This window comes from Suncus etruscus, chromosome X (assembly GCF_024139225.1).
Source record: "Suncus etruscus isolate mSunEtr1 chromosome X, mSunEtr1.pri.cur, whole genome shotgun sequence".
Taxonomy (NCBI): Eukaryota; Metazoa; Chordata; class Mammalia; order Eulipotyphla; family Soricidae; genus Suncus; species Suncus etruscus.
In genome coordinates this window covers 44,224,093-44,245,724 of record NC_064868.1, presented here as the reverse complement: position 1 = coordinate 44,245,724, position 21,632 = coordinate 44,224,093, and the positions used below count along the sequence as shown (strand labels likewise).

Sequence of the window (21,632 nt, the reverse complement as noted above, 5' to 3'; positions counted from 1 at the left end):
CATTTCATGGAGATACTTGTTCCATGGACGTATTTCAAAAGAGGGGCATTATCCTATAATAATAAATAATAATATTCCATATAGAAAATTCTGATAGTAATTCCTGTTGGCTTGATATTGCGAACTCAAACATTAAAGTTAAGTTCTAGAGTCAACATAGCAAGGATAACTCTAAAGTGATGGATACCTCTAAAGTCCTCCTCTAAAGTGATATATAGTTCAGCACAATTACCACTAAAATCTGATATACAAAATCTTTTGTGTGTATATGTATATATAAACATATAGATAGAAAGTACATATTCAAAAGCTGACTCAAAAGAGCCTGAAAGAGGGGCCAGAGTGATGGCACAGCGGTAGGGCATTTGCCTTGCACGTGGCTGACCCAGGATGGACTGAGGTTCGATCTCCTGGCATGTCATATGGTCCCCCAAGCCAGGAGCAATTTTTTTTGTGGTTTTTGGGTCATGCCCGGCAGTGCTCAGGGGTTATTCCTGGCTCCATGTTCAGAAATTGCTCCTGGCAGGCACGGGGGACCATATGGGATGCCAGGATTCGAACCGATGACCTTCTGCATGAAAGGCAAACGCCTTACCTCCATGCTATCTCTCCGGCCCCTACCAGGAGCGATTTCTAAGCACATAGCTGGAAGTAACCCCTGAACATCATTGGGTGTGGCCCAAAATAAAAAAAAAGAGCCTGAAAGATAGTTCAGGGGTTATGGAATTTGCTTTGCAGGGCCAGAGCGATAGTACGGTGCATAGAGCAGTTGTCTAGCATGTGGTCAACTCAGGTTCAATCATATGGGTCCTCATATGGTCCTCCAAGGCAACCAGGAGTGATCCTGGAGCACAGAGCAAGAAGTAAGCCCTGAGCACATCTATGTATAGCTCTCCTCCCTTAAAAAAAAAAAGGGAGGGGGAATCTTTCCTTGCACAAGGCTGGCCCAGTTCAATCCCAGGCACCACAGATGATCCTTCAAGCATCACCAGAAGTGATCCCTGAGCCCAGAGCTAGGAGTAAACACTGTGTGTGAAGGGTGTGACCAAAACTATCCCCTTCCCCTCAAAAAAAAAGTTCATATGAAAAGAAAGAGGAATTCAAAGAGTAAAAACAATTTCAAAACGAATAGATAGAAAGATGTACTTATTGAAGCAGAGTGTCATTGATTAAAGAATGGATACACATAGATCAAAGAAACAGAAGAGCACCCCTAAATCTTCCTTTCCTAGAAACAGGGAGACCTTTGCTGGCATGGGGAGCTGAGAGACCCCAGTTCTAATGCCTTCTACCGAGTTTGAATGTGACTACAGGTCTTCTGCTTCCCCTAAAGCCTTCCCTCTTCTGCCCCCTGGATTCCAGGGCCACCACTGGGCACTTGCAGGGGAGGAGGACATCGAGGTTGATGCCAGGGAGGACTTTGAAAAAGACCCCAGGCCCTAACGACCCCCCAACCAACACAAGCAAGGATGTCTTTGAGAATTTTCCAGCAACCTTCCTTTCCACCAGTCTTCATTCTCAAAACTGCATGGGTTTTGAGAATAGGTAGTTTAACAGGAAATCATAGTGCTCATAATCTTATATTGCTCTTAGGAAAGGAGATATGCTGAAGACTCACTGGACAGTATTTCAAGGTATAAACTCCACATATAGGACCCACTACCATATCATTTAGTTTTCTAAACTCAAAAATTATGATTGTTTTTAAAATGCTCTATACACTGGCCCGGAGAGATAGCACAGCAGTGTTTGCCTTGCAAGCAGCTGATCCAGGACCAAAGGTGGTTGGTTCGAATCCCGGTGTCCCATATGGCCCCCCATGCCTGCCAGGAGCTATTTCTGAGCAGACAGCCAGGAGTAACCCCTGAGCACCGCCGGGTGTGGCCCAAAAACCAAAAAAAAAAATGCTCTATACACAATCTAATCATGAAGCCTTTCTTCAGTAGTTTGCCATCACTAGAAAATGGAAAACCTTTACATCAAGGCTAGCCAGCTTTATATTTTTATTTTTCTTTTAATTTTATTTTATCTTATTTACCTTTTTTAAGCGTTCTGTCTCATTGCACCTGGGTCAATTTTTCAACTGTTATCCATGGATCTAGCTTCAGTGTCTGTCGATATAAGCACATATGTATATGTGTTCACCATACCAATGTCTGTCCAATGTCCGTCTGTAACATATATCTATTTCATCGTATAGACTCCACATACAGAGCTCATTATCATATCACTTAGCTTTCTAAACTTGAAAATTATAGATTTTTTCTAAGAACACCTTATACACAATCTAATCCATGAAGTTTACCCTCACCAATCATGACTGGCCTAGAAAATATCAGACTTGCCGGCTTTATCTTATTTTACTTTTTAAGCATTCTGTCCCATTTCACCTAAGTCAGCTTTTCGATTGTAACCCATAAATTGATCCTCAGTATCTGTTGATGTATGTGCATGAGTGTATAGGTTCGCCATGCCAATGTCTGTCTAGTGTTCGTCTGCAATATATAGAATGTCTATGTTGTATATTGTCCTTCCCCCCTTTGTTTACCACCCCGCAAACTCTTTTCTAGCCTTCACTCTCTCACTCCCATCTGTTATTATCCCACATTTAACCCTTATTACCCTCAATTCTTGGCTCCTCACGAAGCAGATTATTCTCCTCACTCCAGCCAGCTGTCAACCAGCTCCCAAAGTGAAAAGATAGACTCTCAGCCAGAGAAGAAATCAATACTCTGTTGTTATTGATTTGCTCTCAGTGGCCCCTTTTCCTCCACCTCCCTTCACTATAGACCTTTGCTTGCTACCAGATTCGGTATCTGAGAAGTCCCCTGCTCAGGGACATTCCCTGATATGTGACTGCTGGGAGCCATTTTTCAGTCTCCATAAGGCCAAATCACAGGTCAAAGGAGTGCTCCGGATTTCACACACCTCGCCTTTGGGGGGGGGGGTTGGGCCACATCCAGTGATGCTCAAAGGTTACTCCTGGCTATGTGCCCAGAAATCACTCCTGCTTGGAGGACCATATAGGACACCAGGGATAGAACCCAGGTCTGTCCTGGGTCAGCCGTGTGCAAGACAAACTCTCTATAGCTGCTCTATTGCTCTGTCCCCCCCCCCGACTTTCTTTTATTTTCTTTTTGTTTTGTTTTGTTTTGGGGCCACATCTGGTGACTCTCAGGGATTACTCCTGGCTATGCGCTCAGAAATCACTTCTGGCCTGGGGGACCTATGGGATGCCGGGGGATCGAACCGCGGTCCATCCTAGGCTAGCGCGAAGAAGGCAGATGCCTTACTGCTTGCACCACTGCTCCGACCCAATTTTTTTCTTTCTTTTTTTTTTTGGCCCCCAGACTATTTCTAAAGACTTAAAAAAGACGTGTATATCTCCATTGAATATTTCTTTAGATGTATTCCCTTAAGAGGTATAACCCTTATTGAATATTCTCTTATACAGCAACAATTTCCCCCATTGTTTTTTGTGATCTGTTCAATAAGGAATTCTAGTAGAAAAGTCTCTCTGTTTAAAGTTTATTTATAATCAGGTTATGGGGGTTGTTGAACTTGTTATCTCGGTCCCCATATGCACCAGTAATACCTGTGGTATTGTTCCTTTTTTACATAGGCACATTAAAATGGAAAAATATTACATATGCAAATAAGTTCTTATCTAATAGATAGGAACACACAAATTTTATAATGCAGTGGAGCCTTACACCCTGAACATTGTCATATTGACGTGACGTAGACCTCAGAAAAACGAACATTGTCCATTCATCCCTGAACCATGGATACCATCTACGGAAACAACCATGGTTGTCTATACCATCACCAGGAAGCAAACCTCTATCAGGTAAGACCCTACTGCTGCCCTGGCATCAACTTACTCCAAAAAGGGTTCTTTTGATACCCAGATGACTTAGCAACAGCAACAACCTGTTTTCAGGGCAGGGTTCTCCGCATTGCCCCCTAATGGTGAAATGAAACCAGAAGACGCTCCATATCATCCTGACTTTGATGTAGAATCTGTACAGAAACCAGGATCTCTAACTACAGAAATCTGACAGCAACAACCACAATTGTGTGAAAAGCTTTTAGTGGGACCACATAGAATGATTCAGGGCTTGGAAAACCTAGTATGTCTGGAGCCCAGAGTTGATCTTGTGCCAGATACTTCAGGGGTAAGATTTCCCTGTATTTAGGCCAAAGGTTTTTCCTTTCTATTTCTCCCATATTTTGCTGGGCCTATGCAAACAACAACTGCATCAGACCGAATCTGGGTTCCAGGCATATCAGTTTGTCCAACCTTTGAGTCATTCTCCATGGTCTAGGTGAAACTTTTTCGCACTTTAGCTGTTGTTGGTGTCAAGTTCCTGTATTTAAAGATTCTGTACATTTGGGGCCGGGCGGTGGCGCTAAAGGTAAGGTGCCTGCCTTGCCTGCGCTATCCTTGGACGGACCGCGGTTCGATCCCCCGGTGTCCCATATGGTCCCCCAAGCCAGGAGCAACTTCTGAGCGCATAGCCAGGAGTAACCCCTGAGCATTACCGGGTGTGGCCCAAAAACCAAAAAAAAAAAAAAAAGATTCTGTACATTTCCTTCATTGAAGTCAGGTTGATTTGGAGCATCCTCTAGTTTCACTATTAGATGAGGAGACCTGCCTGCAAGCAGATTGTTGCTAAGTCGCCTGGGTGTTGAAAGCACTCTTTGGAGTAAGTCAATACCAGAGCAGTGTAGGGTCTTCCCTGGTAGAGGTTTGCATCCTGGTAATGTTATACACAATTGTGGTTGTTTCCATAGATGGCATCCTTTGTTCAGTGGTGTATGGGCAATGCCCATTATTCTGAGGCCTAAGCCAAATCATTATGCCGATGTTCAGGGTATAAGGCCTAACTGCATTAAAAATTGTATTTCCATCTCTGTTAGATAAGAACTTGTTTGGATATGTATTATTTCCCCATTTTAATGTGTCTATGCAAAAGAGAAACAATGCCACAAGGTATCTGGGGGCCGAGGTTCAAGTCCAACATTCCCTGTAACTTGGTTCTAACATGAATTCTATACAGAGATACTCTTCTACTAGCATTGCTTATTGAACAGATCTCAAAGGGTAAAAACAAACAAACAAACAAAACCAGTGGGCAAAATTGTCACTATATAAGAGGATATTCAAAAAAAAAGAGTTATAGATGTTCAGGGAATACATCTGAGATATACAAAGGAGATACACAATGTCCCCTTTATGTTTTAGAAATAGTTGGGGGAGGTTGTTGTTTCCAGGGCACCACTTTGGTCTGTGATTTGGCCATCTGGAGTCTGTAAATAACTCCCAGCATTCCCGTATCAGAAAATGTCTTTGAGTGGGGGCATCTCGGAAACTGATTATGGTAGCAAGCACAAGTACCCAGTGAAGGGAGTTGGAGACTAGGAGTTCGTTGATAATTGATTGATAGGAACAGAGTTTTGGTTTCTTCTCAGGCAGAGAGTCTATGTTTTTCATTTTGGGAGCTGGCTGGCAGTTAGCTTAGAGAGGATAATAATCTGCTTTATAAGGAGCAGAGAGCTGAGGATAAAAATGATTACATGTGGGGTAATAGACAGTGGGGGGTGAGAGTAAAGTACTAGAAATGAGCCTGTACAGTGGTGAGCCAATGGGGAAAGGGAATAATACAACATAGACATTCTGTATATTGTAAACATAGATGAACACCTATGATATCCTATTTAATTATCTATACTGTATAACGCAAAGGGGATTAAACTATATGATATCCTATAAATCTATATAAATTTTACACACAGTGGCAATAGCCCCACCCCGCGGTTTGAGAATGGGGATTAGTGGGAAGGGAAGTTCATCATCCCTTCCCCCCCCAATCCACCCCTCTGGTGCAGTGTGGGGGATGGGGAAGGCCTAGAGTACCCCTTAAACTGTTCTTGGAACTCACCTTGCTGGCACCCTGGGCAGGCAGCCAGGGGTAACCCTGAGGTCCGGGGGGCAGGGGAGAGAAGGCTGTGGGGGCAGCTGGGGGCGCATCTTCTCCTAAGCTTGGCCAAAAAGCCTACAGCATGGGGGCATGCTGTTCCCCATGTTGCCTGCTGAAGCTCTGGCTCCCAGAGAGGTGTTTGGGTCCTTAATTATGCTGGAAGCCGGTCCCCTCTCCCCGCCGGTGCAGGATGCGGGGGGCCTGGGGTCCCCTTTAAGCTGCTCGCCGGAACCCACCTTGCTGGCACCCTGGGCAGGCAGCCAGGGGTAACCCTGGGATCCGGGAGGCAGGAGAGAGAAGGCTGTGGGGGCAGCCGGGGGGCGCATCTTCTCCTAAGCTTGGCCAAAACATCTACAGCACGGAGCCATGCTGTTCCCCGTGTTAATAAGTTTCTCATGATGTAATTCAAACACCACATCTATCACCAGTGTACCCTCCTCTCTCTCCAAAAGACCTCTATACTCTTCATTAAACTTCTCCCTTACTCAGTTGTTTGGTTCCATTTTCCCAATGCTTTGCCTTTGGATCTCTTTTTACTACTTTTCTGTGCATCTTTAAGCCCCACATAAGAGAAGATCATTCTGTTTCTATCTCTTTTCTTCTGACTGACTAGTTCCATCCATGTTGCTGGAAATTGAATAATTTTGTTATTTCTTCAAATTTCTTAGTATTTCATTGTGCATATATTCCACAATTTCTTTCTTTTTTTTTTTTTTTTTGGTTTTTGGGTCACACCTGGCAGTGCTCCAGGGTTATTCCTGGCTATCTGCTCAGAAATAGCTCCTGGCAGGCACGGAAGACCATATGGGACACCGGGATTCAAACCAACCACCTTTGGTCCTGGATTGGCTGCTTGCAAGGCAAACACTGCTGTGCTATCTCTCCAGGCCCTCCACAATTTCTTGATCCATTCCTCTGTAATTGGGCATTTGGATAGCTTCCATATTTCTGCACTTACATTAAGTGGGCAACTCCCAGCAATGTTCAAGACTTTCTTCTGGCTCTGCACTCAGGGATCACTTCTGATGGTGTTCAGGGAACCATAAGGATTGCTATGGATCAAATGCCAGTTGGCAACATGCAAGGCAAGCATCAAATAACCCGCTGTATCATCTTCCAGCCCCTATCCTATCCCATCCTTTAAAAATGTACTTTGTTTTGTTTTGTTTTGTTTTGTTTTGGTAGAGCCACCCCTGCATGCGCTCAGGGGTTATTTCTGGCTTTGTGCTCAGAAATTGCTCCTGGCAGGCTTGTGGGACCATATGGGATGCTGGAAATCGAACCCGGGTCTGGTTCGAGTAGGCCACGTCTCTCCAGTTCCTAAAGATGTACTTTTAAAGCTTCTAGCAAGAGTGGTTTCAAGGCTATAGATTTCCCTAAGCTATTGCCTGTCCCTGAATCTCTATTGTTTCCTCATTTATGAATCTACCTGGATAGAGCATTCTTGGTGAGTTGTTCATTTTGTTGAATTTTTGTACTATATCCTCTATTCTCTTCTTACTCGTAGAGTGTCATTTGAAATTTATACTCCTTTTTATGTACGTTTCTTTTTTTTTTCTTTTTCCTTTTGGTTTTTGGGCCACACCTGGTGACGCTCAGCGGTTACTCCAGCCTATGTGCTCAGATTGGTCTTAGCTCGGTGAACCATATGTGACACCAGGGAATTGAACCCAGATCCATTCTGGTCAGCTGGATGCAGAGCAAATGCTCTGCAGCTGTGCTATCACTCTTGCTCCTGTAAGTTTTTTTAATCTTTCTGCTTTCAATACTCCTTGCTATCTTTGGGTTTTGTCATCTTGAGTACAGTGTGTCCTGGAGTTTTCCTAATTGAGTCTGTTTTTGATGGGACCCTATGGCCTCTTGCTCTCACCCTCTTTTTCCATAATTTTTAATAACTGTGAATTACAAGGATTACAAAGTTATTCATTATTAAATTTCAGGAATACAATGTTCCAATATCAATCACTTTACCAATGCCGTCCACCAATGCCGTCAGTTTCCCTCCTGTCCCCCAGCCTACCTCTAGAGCAGGTGCCTTTCCCCTCCATCATTGTCCTAGTGTTCCCTTCACTAATTTATACCCCTACCCCACTGCAATCCAGTGTTAAGCTTCCTACTGAAGAACAGTTCATCTGCTTTTTGTTTGTATTGCCTTTTGGGCTTTGTTATTCCCTTATGGTTCCTTATACACCAGATTATGAGAGAGCATTTTTTGTGTCTTTACTAACTTCACTCAACATGATACTCTCCAGATCCATCCACATAGCAGAAAATTGAACAAATTTATGTTTTCCTACTGCTGACTAGGATTCCGTTGTGTACATGTACCATAGTTTCTTTATCCAGTCATTTGTTCTTGAGCACTTGGGTTGTTTCCAGACTTCTGCTACTATAAATAGTGTTACCTTGTGGCCTCTTGGATCTCAGTGTCTGTGTTCCTCAGCTTTGGAAAGGTCTTATAGATGATTTTAACTATTGTTTCTTCATCAAATTAGTCTTCCTAGAGCCAGATCAAATAGCACAGCAGGTAGGGTACTTGCCTTGCATGCAGCCAACCAGGGTTCAATCCCCAGCACCCCATATGGTCCCCCAGGGCAACACCACGAATAATTCCTGAGTGCTGAGCCAGGAGTAACCCCTGAGCACAGCTGAATCTGTACAATGGCCCCAAATGCCACATTTTCACCTAGGAAAAGAGGGTCTGGAGCAAGGGTCACTGCAGGAAATAATACAAGCAAAGCCAGTTTTTATTGAGTACAGAGACCACCCCCAGATAAACCCCATAGTTCACAGGTGTGCTCTTCATTTCTCTTCAGATTATTTTCCACCTTCACTTGTTTCCTAAAAGCTTCCTCCTTCCATCTTGGAGCTCTTTGATCTCTCCCAAACTATTAGTCTGCTTTTTAGAGCTTCTATTGAATGTTTTTTATATCACCTATTATGCTTTTCATTTTTGTCATTTCTGACTGTAGTAGTGTTTTGTTTTATTTATTTTTTGACTCCTATATTTTGTTACCTATGCCATCATTTCTTTAAGGTCATTGAACATCCTCATAATAGAATCACTAAAATAATTGAGGATTTACTAGCTGATTAGTATTGTCTATGCCTTTGGTGATACTGTTTTCACTCATCGAACTTGGTGGAATTCTATATGTATTTCGCATTGGTTATCTAGTGTTCTTACTGTGCTAAAATAATTTCTTTTGTTTTATTTTCTGGGCCACGTCCAGCAGCACTCAGGGGTTACCCCTGGGTCTGTGCTCAGGGATCATTTTGGGGAGCTTAGGGGACTATACGGTGTATTGAACCCAGGCCAGCTGAATGCATGGCAAGTACAATACCTGCTATATAATTGCTGCAGTCAACCCTCACTTTTGTTTGTATTTGTTTTGGGGTCACACCCAGTAGTGCTCAGGGGTTACTCCTGGCTCTGCATTCAGGAATTACTCATGGAGGGGCTGGAGAGATAGCATGGAGGCAAGGTGTTTGCCTTGCATGCAGAAGGACGGTGGTTCGAATCCCAGCATCCCATATGGTTATCGAGCCTGCCAGGAGCGACTTCTGAGCTTACAGCCAGGAGTAACCCCTGAGCACTGCTGGTTTATTTTAAATAAATTACTCATGGTAGGCTCGGGGAACTATATGGGATGCCAGGAATCGAACCTCGGTCAGCCGCATGTAAGGCAAACACCCTCACCTCTGAACTATTGCCCCAACCCCAACACATAATATTTATATGTCTTTGTAGTTATATCCCCTGGAAGATTCCAAGGGGTTGTGCTGGGGTTGCTCTCTTGTTTCTCTTCCCATCTTCACCAAATGACAGGAGGTATAATTGCACAGCCTGTAATATGCTTAGTAGATCTCTCATTCAGCCATGTATGTAATGTGGATCCATTACTATGGCAAAGGGTCAGTGTGGAGGCTATTGGGACCTAGCTGAAAGGGAAGGGATTCTGCCTTCCATTCCAAAGTAGCCCCAGTGCCGTCAGTCAGACTGAAATGGCAGAGCAGCAAACAAATGTTTAGCTTTTGCTTTTTATATTGTATCTACAGCCCCTAAGAGAAATAATTTTGTGAATCACACAGGTGACAAAGCACCGGTAGCTTAGATATATCCAGAACTCTCAAAACTCAAGTTTAAGAAAAACCTTCATTAAAATGGGTATAGGGGGAATGGTAATGGAGCTATAAATAGTACAGTGTGTAGGGTACTTATCTTGTATGTGGCTGAACTGGGTTTGATCCCTATTACCGCATATGGTTCCCCAAGCCTGCCAGGAGTGATCTCTGAGTGCAGAGCCAGGAGTAATTCCTGAGTGAGTATAATAAGGTGTGGCCTCAAAACAAAAAGTAAGTAAATAAAATAATTAAATGGGTAAAAGAGACTGAGGATAAGGCCAGAGAAATGGTGCAATGAATTGAGCACATGCTTTGCATATTGGAGGCCAGAAATCAATCCCTGATACCAGATTGTCCCACTGAGCACAGCCAGGTGTAACTCCAAAGCAACGAAAAGGCCCCTGAGCATCACCAGTTATCACCCTAAAACCCCAAAATAATAAATAAATAAATAAATAAATAAATAAATAAATAAATAAATAAATAAGTGGGTGCAACACAGCAATAGAATACTTGTTTTGTAGGTGTGAGGTCCTAGGTTTGCTTTCTAGCACCACAATTAAAAAGATAGTAAGAGGGGCCAGAGCTACAGCAGAGCAGGTAGGGCATTTGCCTTGCACACGGTTGACATGAGTTTGATCCCCAGCATCCCATATGGTCCCTCGAGCCTGCCAGGAGTAAGCCCTTAGAGCCACCGGGTATGCCCCAAATACAAACAAAAAAAGTTAAAAAGATATGTAAAAAACAGAAATGTATATTTTACCATTGAAAATATAAGGGATGGGGCCAAAGAGATAGCACAGTGGTAGGGCATTTGCCTTGCAACCCCGAACAGCCCCCTGTTCAATTCCCGGCATCCCATATAGTCCCCAAAGCCTGCTAGGAGCGATTTCTGAGTAACCCCTGAATCCCACCAGGTGTGACCCCCCTCCAAAAAAAAGAATATAAGGATGGCAAATAAGTAAGTGGAGATGTATTGAACATAGCTAGCCATTAGGGAAATATAAATGAAGACAATGAGCTATTACTTCATGCCAATTAGAAGTTGCCAAAATAAAATGACAGCAATACCATGTGAATGAGCCTCCTGAGAAACTGGTTCTCTCATGCATGACTGGTGGAAGGTAGAATGGCACTGCCACTCTGGAAAATGTCTGGGAAGGTTGTTAAACTAAACACAGTTGCCATCTAGTCCAGTGATTGCACTCCACTGATTGCATTTATGTCAGAAAAATAAAAAGCTACATCCACACATAAATTAATCTACAAATATTCAAAAGTAACTAATTTGTAATAGTCAAAAAGTGGAAAGAAACCAACTGAAGAGACAAAGCACACGTCACTCATTCTCCTCAGCAATAGAAAGAAACAAACTTTGAAACAACTTGGATGGCTTCCAAATGTATTATTAATCTCAATGACAAAATTCCAGTCTCAGAGACCAAGGAGTTAGCGCAACACGCTGAGCACATCTTGCATGCAGGAGACCCTGGTGTGATCCCCAGCACAAAATGATCCCCCTGAGCAACACAGAGAGTGACCCCAAGCACAAAGCTGAGCACCACCAACTGTGACCCAAAAACAAGCAAACAAACAAGCCAAGCTCAAAAAGTCACAGATTACCCAACTGAATTTACATAATAATTTGAAATGACGTTTTAGATATGGAAAACAGATGATTGGTGATGAAGGGTGAATGACATAGTAGGAAAGGGGACAAGAATTCACTATGCCTAAAGAGGGAGCACAAGGGGGAGCTGGTGTTGGTTCACTTCTGTGTAGGCAATTACAGAAATTCACACATGAAAAAATTGTTGAGAACCATATACACAAGAAAGACCTGTAAAAATGATCAAGTTTGAGTACGGTCTATGGATTGCATCAAAATCAATTGCATCAATGCCATGACTATGTGGTTTCTCTCAGGGAAATAGAGTGAAGGGTATATACACAGAATATCTATTATTTCTGTGATTTCCAGCAAGTCTATATTAGTTTTAAAAAGTTGTCTTTCCAGTGTTAATGAGTGAGAGAAGGAGAATGCCTGTCTTGAATACAGGCAGAGTGTGGGGAGGAGGGAGATGGGGGGCATTGGTGGTGGAAAGGTTGCACTGGTGAAGGGGGGTGTTCTTTTTATGTCTGAAACCCAACTACAAACATGTTTATAATCATGGTGCTTAAATAAAGATATTATCAAAAAAATAAAAAAGAACCCTGGGTCAGTCATGTGATGGCAAACACCCTGATCATTGAAAAAAAATTTGTCTTCTTAGAAAATATGGTCTAATCATAGCAAACCCATTTGGTAAGAAAAGTATAAAGAGGGGGCCGGAGAGATAGCTCAGCGGTAGGGCGTTTGCCTTGCATGCAGCCAATCCAGAACAGATGGTGGTTCAAATCCCAGCATCCCATATGGTCCCCCGTGCATGCCAGGAGCTATTTCTGAGCACAGAGCCAGGAGTAACGCATGAGCGCTGCCGGGTGTGACCCAAAAACCAATATACATACAATATATATACAAGGGGCCAGAGCGATAGTACAGTGGGTACTATCTTGCACGTGGCTAACCCAGGTTTGATCCTCAGCATCCCATATGATCTCCATATGATCTCCTAAGCCTGCCAGAAGCAGAGTCAGGTGTAAACCTCTGAGCACTGCTAGGATTGACCCAAAAAGCAAAAGGGGAGAGAGGGAGGGAGAGAGGGAGGGAGGGCGAGAGGGAGGGAGGGAGAGAAGGAAGGAGGGAGGAAGGAAGGAAGGAAGGAGGGAGGGAGGGAGGGAGGGAGGGAGGAAGGAAGGAAGGAAGGAAGGAAGGAAGGAAGGAAGGAAGGAAGGAAGGAAGGAAGGAAGGAAGGAAGGAAGGAAGGAAGGAAGGAAGGAAGGAAGGAAGGAAGGAAGGAAGGAAGGAAGGAAACCAGACCTGGCAGCCTACCTGCTGTGCTATCGCTCTTGTCCCAAGACTCTTTATTTAAACCAGAAGCAACAACCAGCACTAGTCAGATTCCCTTCTAATCTATATATTTATCAAACTAGTTGAGTTCATTCTGCATATTCTAGATTGTAACCTACTTTCTGTACTTGTTAGATCAAGTACTTCCTCTGTATCACTAATAATTGTAAATGACAGTTTAAATATTCTGAGTGTAAAACTATGAAACTATTTTAGATGTCAATTTAACTCCAATTTCAGTTAAAAAGAAGCAGGAGGAACAAACAGTAAGGCAGTGCTGGAGGATCCGAACAAAGCACACAATTGGTTCCAGGATAAAGTATGGAAAACAAGTCAAAGGCAATTAATTTGGTGGCAGAATCTAGTGAACTTAGAATCTTAAGATTCCAGCTGGAGGACCGGAGATAGCACAGTGGTAGGGCATTTGCCTTGCACGTGGCCAACCCAGGACAGATGGTGGTTCGATTCTCAGCATCCCATATGGTCCCCTGAGTCTGCTATGATTGATTTTTGAGCATAGAACCAGGAGTACTGAGCACTGTCCCCAAAGGAAAAAAAAAGATTCCAACTGGAAGTGTGAGACATAATAGCAATTGGGAGTTCAGGGACAGATGATATAAATGGAGAGAAAATTGCTCCCTACCTGAGCTTGTTGCATTGGCAATAGCAGAGATATTTAAAAAGAAAAAACAGGACCAGAGGGCAGGGTGCTTGCATTGCACGTGGCTGACCCAAGTTCAATCTCCAGCATCACGTATGACTCCCCCAACTCACCAGGAGTGATTCCTGAGTCAAGAATAACTAGGGGCCGGGCAGTGGCGCTAAAGGTAAGGTGCCTGCCTTGCCTGCGCTAGCCTTGGATGAACCGCGGTTCGATTCCCCCGGTGTCCCATATGGTCCCCCTCGCCAGGAGCGACTTCTGAGCGCATAGCCAGGAGTAACCCCTGAGCGTCACCGGGTGTGGCCCAAAATCCAAAAAAAAAAAAAAAGAATAACTAACCGCTGAGCACCACCAGGAGTGGCCCCCCAAAACCAAAAATAAACAAAAAAGCATGGCTCTCTGAAGGAACCTCAGATATTTAATATATTGCATCAGCCCTTGTCCTAGAATCTTTTCACAGGCATCCTCTTGGCGACACACAATTGAGGAATCAATAGACATAAATGCCCAATATTCAGTAAGCATTCACTACCCAGTGACTAATATTCAGCAGACCTCATGAACCCCAAAACATCTTTGCTAGACAACATGCCAGATCCTATCAGGTCAGGAGTGGAAATTAAGAGTATTTTCTGCAAGCCAGTTAATTGATGATGTCAAGTAAGTGGCAGAGTGGAATGTACCCACATTTGAGAGTGGGGAGGAAGGTAGAACCATAATTCATAACCAAAAGTAGGGGAGACCTTCTTATTCTACTTAATTCTTTTGGGGAGCACAGAACAGGAGAGGTTGTGCTCAAGATTTACTTTTGGCTTGGTGGTCAGGGATCACTCTTGGCCAAGCTCAGGAGACCTTCCAGCCCCTCACAAAGCAAACATCTTATCTCTCTACTTAACTCTACTTATCTCTCTGCTTAACTCCTAATCCTAAAAATGTCACTTTCCAGAGAAGTGGCTTAACAGGCTAAGTACATGCTTTGTATGCAAAAGGTCTAGGATTTTATCCCTAGCATCACATACTTTCCAAGCACCACCAGGAGTAAAGAACTCAACTTCAAAATAACAAGGAAAAGAAATCTCCAAATTATGAGTATGGTAATATATTATTGAAACTGGACACTTGTGGGGCCGGAGAGATAGCATGGAGGTAAGGCATTTGCCTTGCATGCAGAAGGACGGTGATTCAAATCCTGGCATCCCCTATGGTCCCCCGAGCCTGCCAGGGGCGATTTCTGAGCGTAGAGCCAGGAGCACTGCCGGGTGTGATCCAAAAACAAACAAAGAAAAAGAAAAAGAAAAAGAAAAAGAAACTGGACACTTGCAATAAAGCTTTTGTGATTTAGGCCAGCTGCGGAGATTGGCCTAGGGTGGGTCTTGAGCTCTGGTCCTTGGGGCCTGGGAGGGCTTTCCTCCCTTCCTGGGGCAGAATTTTCAGCCGGCATGGGCTGGCTCCTGGCAGACCTCCGTATGTGCCAGGGGCCACTTGGCCCGGCCTAGGGTAGGGGGGCCCGGACCTGGGTCACCCGACCCCCCTCTCCCCCTTTCCTCCGGATCTCCAGGTGGGTTTCTGGGAGGACCTGATGGGGCACCCTGGGTTTTCCCCACTCCCAGGCCAGCTGCGGAGATTGGCCTAGGGTGGGGCTTGAGCTCCTGAGATTGGCTTGGGGGGTGGTGTTTGATCTGTGGGGTGGCAGATAGTTGTTCAGTTATACTCAGGCTATCACTGGCAATTTCATACTAGTCTACATGATGCAAACCGCGCGGGGGCTAGCGCCCCCGCGCTAATGTATTCTCCTCCCAACCATCAGTACCCCCGATTTACCCTTCTTAACTTCAATAATACATAGTTCTAATCTCAGACCAAAGACATACAGTGGATCTAACAATACCAGAACTATTTAGAAGGACATAAATTGCACACATATATCTTTTGAATATTTTATGTATATTTTCTTTAACGGCTGTAACTCTCTCTATATTCTTCTACCATGGTGTTTCTATCCACTTTTCATCTTTTCTTTTCTTTGTAAGCTGTTCAATAAGGATTGTTGGTGGAACTGTCCCTCAGTTTAATGCCTATGATTGAACTATGTCATGGAAATTGCTGGTCTTGTTCCTATTGCCTCCAGATGCACCAATAACGCTTCATGGCATTGATCCTTCTTTGCATAGACACATTAAAATAGGAAAACACTATACCTACAGATAAGTTTTTATCTAATAAATCTCAGTACAATGTACCTTACACCCTGAACATTGATATAATGCCCTGGCACAGGCCTCAGAAGAATGGGCATCCTCCATTCACGCCAGAACCAGGCAAGCTATCTACGAAACATCCAAGGTCTTTTATAGCAACAGCTGGAAGCAGTCCTCTACCAGGAAAGACACTACCAAGGGTCTGACATAGACCTCCTAAAAAGAGACTTCCGTTTACACTGAGAAGAAGAGGAAGCAGTCCTCTACCAGGAAAGACACTACCAAGGGTCTGACATCGACCTCCTAAAAAGAGACTTCCGTTTACACTGAGAAGAAGAGGAAGCAGTCCTCTACCAGGAAAGACACTACCAAGGGTCTGACATCGACTTCCTAAAAAGAGACTTCCGTTTACACTGAGAAGAAGAGGAAGCAGTCCTCTACCAGGAAAGACACTACCAAGGGTCTGACATCGACCTCCTAAAAAGAGACTTCCGTTTACACTGAGAAGACTTGACAACAACAATGACCTGCTCTACAGGACATGGTTCTCTCTAGTGCCCCTTAAGTGTGAGGTGAAACGAGAGGATGCTCTGCACCATCCTGACTGCAATATGGGATATGCAGACTCCAGGACCTTTACTACAGAAACATGATACCAACAACAGAGACTATGTGAGGAATGAAGGTGTATTGCCACTACAGACGATGACTTGAATTGGACAAACTAGTTTGCCTGGAGCCTAGAGTCAGTCCTGTGCCGGGAAACTTCAGGGGTAGGGTCTCCTTGTATTTAGACCATAATTTTTCTTTCCATGTCCCTTATATTTTGGTGGGCCTATGCAAACAAATGCCACTCTAACACCATTTTTTACTATTTTCCCTTGACTCCAGTCCTTAAGAAAAACAACCCACTAAAACTTTTGAGGTTAACTTAAACTAGTAAGCATGTGCATGGAACTAGATAAATGTACTTTGCCCTCAATGTTTAAGGAGTTACATAAGTCTAATCTCTTTGGATTATATTGTGTGCTGCTAAGAAATAGTATGTAATACAACTGGGAATTTGAGGGACAAAAAAAAAAACAAAACACAAAACAAAACAAAACAAAAAAGCTTTTGTGATTTATTGGGGTTTGTTTTTATTTGTCTTGGTGGGGGGTGGTTTTATTTTGTAGTTTTCCCTTTTCTGGCCACAACTGGCTGTGCTTAGCATTTATTCCCAGGTCTTTGCTCACTCCTAGAGGAGCTTGGGGGACCATACGCAATGCCAGAGATGAAACCCAGGTTGGCAAGGCAAACATCTTACTGTACAATCTCTCGGGTTCCAAAGAAAGGTGTTTCTTTTGTTTACTTGGGCCATAGCGGGAAGTGCTCAAGGGACCATATGTGGTGCTAGGGATTCAAGCCAGGGTCATACTCAACTCAGTCGCATATAAGGCAATAGTTGCATTATTTCCTGTCCACCCACCAGAAAACTTTTTTTGTTCTTTTCTTTCTTTTGGTTTTGGGGCCACACCCTGCAGCACTCAGGGTTTACTACTGGCTCTGCACTCAGAAATTGCTCCTAGCAGGCTCCGGGGACCATAAGGTATACCAGGAATCAAACTACCATCCATCCTAGGTCAGTCGCGTCCTATGCTATCTCTCTGGCCCCAACGGCCAGAAAATTTTAATATTTTTAATATTGGCAGGCCCACCAAATGATACTGTGAAGGGGAAGGAAATTATGTGTTTGCATCTCCAGAGGCTAGAGAACATGAGTCCTCTATTCTTTTTAGGTCCAAACTATTAGATTCTCTACACATACTTTTAGTTTATTCATCTAACAGTTGATTGGCACTTAGTTTGTGCACACTTTTTGGTTACCATTTCATTTGGTTATACATTCATATAAAAACACAAGTTTCAGTGGCCTGGAAGATGCTTCAAAGAGCTGGAATGTAATGTGCTTTACATGTGGGAGCCCTTGATAAAATCCCTCAAGGATTTAATCCCTCAAGCCCCCAAGCACAGTTTCCACTCATCCTCCCCTCAAAAATGCCCTTTAAGTTGTAGACTTACTTTCATTTCTCCTAAGTAGGATTCTCCTGGGAGTAAAATTGCTGAGTCACATGGTAATTGACAATGGCTTAAATCAGTTTTTTGGTTTTTTCTTTTTTTTTCTTTTTTGGTTTTTGGGTCACACCCGGCAGCGCTCAGGGGCCACTCCTGGCAGGCTCAGGGGACCATATGGGATGCCAGGATTCGAACCAATGACCTTCTGCATGAAAGGCAAATGCCCTAACTCCACGCTATCTCTCCGACCCCTTAAATCAGTTTTGAGACATTACTTTTTCTTTTTTTTTCGGGGGGGGGGAACCACACTAGGTGGCGCTCAGGGATATTCTGCAATTAGAAGTTACCTCTAGCATGTTTTGGGGGGACCATATGGGATGCTAGGCATCAAACCTGGGTCAGCTATGTGCAAGGTAAACACCCTACCTGCTGTACTGTCAGTCAAGTGTAGGCAGAGTAATGATCAGTTAGAATCAAATTCAGAGTCGATGAAAACGAGAAAAGGAATCATTAATCACAAGGGAGAAAAACCACATTCGAAATTCTAGCCTAAACACCAGAGAGAAAGCAGGCTTTACAGGCAAGCCTTGGCATGGCCCCTGAGCAGAGCCAGGAGTGTGTCCACAGCACACTCTGGCCCCTTGAGACATTTTTTTTTTTTTGGTCTTTGGGCCACACCCGGTGACGCTCAGGGGTTACTCCTGGCTTGGGGGACCATATGAGACGCCGGGGGATGGAACCGCGGTCCGTCCTAGGCTAGCGCAGGTAAGGCAGGCACCTTACCTTTAGCGCCACCGCCCGGCCCCGAGACATTTCTTAAATGTGATGTTTTATGATTTTTTTTTCAATCTCCCATTATAAACATCTCTAGGTCATAAGTCTTTCACAATATGATTCAACAAGTGCCCAAAAGCTTCTTTCAGAATTAACGACAGCCCTGTCAAGTGTTGGCAGATAATGATCAGTTAAAATCAAATTCAGAATCAATGAAATAAGAAAAGGAATCATTCTATTACAAAGGAAAAAAACACATTAGAAATTCTAGCCTATGGGCCAGAGCAGTGGTGCAAGCAGTAGGGCATCTGCCTTGCTTGCACTAACCTGGACAGGCAGCAGTTCGATCGCCCAGAGTCCCAGATGGCCCGCCAAGCTAGGAGCAATTTCTAAGCGCATAACCAGGAGTAACCCGAGTGTCACTGGATGTGCTCCCTCCCCCCCAAAAAAAAACCCGAAATTCTAGCTTAAACACCAGAAAGCAGGCTTTGCAGCAAGCCTTGGCATGGCACCCTGAGCAGAACCAGGAGTGTCCCCAGAGCAGGTGTGCCCCTCAAAAAGGTGTTAAAATATTTAATATTTTAAATAATTAATTTTGGTAGCGAGAAAAGCCCAAGAAAGCAGCCTTAAAATGAAGCATGTGAACTCACCTGAATGAAACCTCTATATTGAGGGGAAGGTAGATCAAGAGCCATGCCACATTCTTAGTTATGGGAATTCTGAGAATATGACCTTGTCATTCATATTTAAGAATTTAACCTTATGGGGCCAGAGAGATATAGCACAGCGGCGTTTGCCTCGCAAGCAGCCGACCCAGGACCTAACAAGGTTGGTTCGAATCCCGGTGTCCCATATGGTCCCCCTGCCTGCCAGGAGCTATTTCAGAGCAGATAACCAGGAGTTACCCCTGAGCACCGCTGGATGTGGCCCAAACCGCCCCCCCCCCCCGAAAAAGAATTTAACCTTGTGCTCACTTTGGCAGCACATATACTAAAACTGGAACAATACAGATAAGACTAGCATGGCCCCTGTGCAAGGATGACATGTAAAATCATGAAGCATTCCATATTTATAAACAAAGAATTTAATCTTGGCAGAGTACAAAGGTAAAGAAAACAGCAACCAAGGCCAAAAGCTTCTATCAATCATTATCACTGAAGGATATATATAAGATATTCAAACACACTAAAAAATAAAAACTCAGGCCAGAGAGATAGCCCATCGGTAGGGCGGTTGCCTTGCACGCAACCAAACCATGACTGACAGGTAGTTCAAATCCTGGCATCCATGATCCAGAGCCAAGCAGGAACAATTTCTGAGCCAGAGCCCGGAATAACCTGAGCACCACAGCTGGGTGTGGCCCAAAAAACTAAAAAAACTCATCGAAACTCAAGAGATAGTACCTAATGGCAAGTGTAAATGTTATTTGAAATATGTAATGCCTTCAATAGTTAAACTTATTAAACTATAGAAACCCAGTAAATAGAAATACTGAGTTAAAACTAAAAAACCTTGGCTTAGCACCTTAACCTTAGCAGAATATTAAAGTAACCTGAAATATAGGGCATTTAAATGATGTGTAAAACTACCATTAAGTAGAGGCCAGAGGCCGGGCGGTGGCGCTGGAGGTAAGGTGCCTGCCTTGCCTGCGCTAGCCTAGGATGGACCGCGGTTCGATCCCCCGGCGTCCCATATGGTCCCCCAAGAAGCCAGGAGCAACTTCTGAGCGCATAGCCAGGAGTAACCCCTGAGCGTCACAGGGTGTGGCCCAAAAAAAACCAAAAAAAAAAAAAAAAGTAGAGGCCAGAGTGATAGCATAGCAGGTAGGGCACTTGCCTTGTGCACGGCCAATGGGGTTCAATCACTAGTATCCCATATGGTCCAGAGCCTGCCAGGAGTGATTTCTGGTTGCAGAGCCAGGAGTATGCCTAGTGCTGCCAGGGATGGCCCCAAAACAAATGTACAGTGGATGGGGGCTTGCTTAGTAAGCAGCTGACCCAGGTTTGATCCCTGACACACCATTACAAGTGATCTCTGAGCAGAACTGTAAGTTAGCCCCAAGGGTCACAGGGTCATATGGCCAAATAGATGAAAAAAAGCACCTAGAGTGGAGGGAGGTGAATGTTCAAATCCCGGCATCCCATCTTATCCCCCGAGCCTGCCAGGAGTAACCTCTGAGCACAGCCAGGTGTGACCCAACACCCCCCAAAATAAACACCAAAAGCAATTTTGTATGATTCGCACCTAACTTGTACTTTGGCTATTCAGTCATGATTGTCACATCAGGTGTTGATTGGTACAATCTTGCACCAGGGTACAGAAATGTCAGGTACCAAAGGGAACCCGAAATCCTAACAAGGAAGATTTAGCTGGTGCCCAGGACATTTCATTCATCCTCACAGTATATTGTGGTATTGTGGATTCCCCAACAATAAATACTTACTACTTAAAGGTATTAGCACATTTATGTGCAGTGGGAATCAAACCCTGGGCATTTGTGGGGTCTACCCACCCAAGCCACATCCTCAGCCCCATTCATTTGACTTTTACCTCTAATAAAACAAGGCTCCTGGACTAGATAGTACAGCAGGTAGGGAATTGGCCTTGCACGACCGCCTAGGTTGATTGATCCCACCAGTAACCCCATATGGTCAGATTCCACAGAGTACTCCTGAGTGAGCCAGGTATTGTGCCCTCCCTCCAAAGAGGAATGTTACCCATATATAACTGCTTTGTATTCTAACTAACCTGTAACTCGTGATTTTAAAGATTTCCATCCACTCTTTTAAAAAAAAACCCTTTTAGCACATTATCCAAACACTTATCTTTATCAAGTAGGAATACTTGATTATATAAATTAACTCGTCTCCGTAAAACATACATCC

At 43.9% G+C, this 21,632-nt stretch overlaps 1 non-coding gene across 1 annotated transcript; it reads left to right on the top strand.

Moving 5' to 3' along the window:
• The first annotated feature begins 19,713 nt into the window (after nt 1–19,713).
• On the top strand, nt 19,714–19,820 carry LOC126000255 (U6 spliceosomal RNA). Its single transcript, XR_007492610.1, has one exon. It is a non-coding gene; the product is annotated as a U6 spliceosomal RNA (small nuclear RNA).
• Nucleotides 19,821–21,632: the final 1,812 nt, after the last annotated feature.